Raw genomic sequence first — 2111 nt, 5'->3', positions numbered from 1 at the left:
GAGACAGTACTGACTAAAGTTCAAGAGGGAAAGAGAAAAAGAATAATAATTCGGCTATATGAACTAACAGAGAACATCTATGAAGAGAAGAGAAAGAATGGTGGTAATCCGTAAATTTTGTATTGTTATACTTGATATACATTAACACCTTTTATGAAGCGAGTTATCCATGTAAAAGTGGTCACGGATGGAGAGCTAGCGTCCCGTGTTAACAAAGTGAAAGCGTAAAGGAAGGCACTTTGTGACCCCAAATTACACAACCTTAATGGATGTCAAAATAAAGTCAGTCAGAATACACGAAATAAGAAGGACAGCGGTGAAGTTTGGGCAAAACACCAGCATTGCTTTGTTATTCGGAGTCAAACCGCTGGCTGTGGATTATCAGAACATAGAGCATATTAAACCGCACGAGTGATAGATGCTTTAGATGTAGCAGCATATGCCGGATTTTAAGGATTCACAGGGACGGAGTTGCTGATGTGAAGGATAGATGCAATCAGTGTAGATACATGGCCATATAGACTGTAATTAGCATTGCACATGTGCTGCAAAACGAGTTGGAGGTTCTACGTTTTCCAACAAACGTTTCTTAGATGTTTTTTTGTTACCTTTACTTTCATCCTATACGTTACTAATAGTTTAGTCCCCATAAACATCAGCATAATTTTCATTTGTGTGATTTACCTTCAGCATTGTTAATAACAGTTCCTTGAACAGCGCAAGTGATACAGCTGATAATAAAGTTTTGCTAGTTGCACCGGTACAGTGTACAACTCCGCACACCTACGCAAAAAAAAAAACTAATCCCTGAACATCAAAGGGGAAAAATGTGGGCTCTCACATGATAACAAGTAAGGCAAGGAGTTTCTAGAAAATCTAAAAAACTGTTAGCAACCGAAACGGTAGACGACTCTTTGCTTCCAAATAGCGGCTATATATAGGACACCAAGACGAAACATGCGACAGAAGTCCAGCACAACTGCCCAGGAACAAGCAGCAAGAAGAAAAGCATCCACGACTCGCTCAGAGCAAACTTTATTCGTTATCACAGGGTTGCTTATGGCGGCGGTAGCAGCAGGACCAGCAGGAGCGGCCGGCCCTGCAGCCGGAACACATGCTAGCGACTTTGCACTGCTTTGCAACGCTCTCAATGTCGCTTCAGCCCAGGTAGCAGCGCCAGAGATACCAGCCGAACCAACAGACGCCGAGGAAGCAGCGGCGCTAATCAACATAACGCTACTCAGCCCAGAAGCTCTAGCCGAACTAGCGGCAAAGAACAGTGCTGAGGAAGCAATCAGCAAACCAAGCTCAACAGCAGGCAAGGAATGCGTTGAGGTGGCAGCCTCCAACTGCGTCAAGGCAGCTAATAGGCACAAAACAGCAAAGACAGACAAGGCCTATCAGCTAATAAAAGGTGCGGACTTCTCTGACACGGCAAGGCAAGCGCTGGAAGAACAAGCCCAAGCCGTACTGCAGTTGGCGACGGAACTCAGGGCGGAACTGCTAAAAGCCAAAGCTGATACAGCGCAGACGTTGCTCAAACAAGCGGTGGGCCCGGTTGCTGACAAACAAACGAAAGTGACGGCGACAACGGTAGAAAGCCGAGTAGACGCATGCGGCAATGCTGGCAGCGGAGGCAAAAAGGGAAAAATCGCAGGGGAATCGATCGCAGCGGATTTCCTATGCATCTGTAGCAAAGACACACAACAGGACCAGGCAGCAGTGTGCGGTACCGTTTCAATTTCGGCCAGCGACATAACCTGGGCAAACATGGCAAACGGTCCAGCCCAATGGAAGGAGTTGTACGATGCATGCAAGAAGCACAGCAAAACAAAGCTAGCGACGCCAGCGGCGCTAAGAGCAACCGTCAGTGCGGTCCTACAAGCAGCAGCGACTGGGTCTGGAACCAACAAAGCAAAGACTTACATGCTGGGCGCAGCAATAGGCAACGGCAATGACGGCTGCGACGACATAGACGCCAGCAACGGTGGGTGCTGCGTTTATTACGGGCCACAAAGCGGCGACAATCTAGCAATCGAGTGGGCACAGAAAATGCTTGACGCTGCCGAAGCCATGGAAAAAGCCCAGGGAGCAGCCAAGAAAGCATTCCT

Source organism: Trypanosoma equiperdum (genome assembly GCF_001457755.1).
Source record: "Trypanosoma equiperdum strain OVI genome assembly, contig: ctg_1962, whole genome shotgun sequence".
Classification (NCBI taxonomy): domain Eukaryota; phylum Euglenozoa; class Kinetoplastea; order Trypanosomatida; family Trypanosomatidae; genus Trypanosoma; species Trypanosoma equiperdum.
This window is presented reverse-complemented; position numbering follows the sequence as displayed.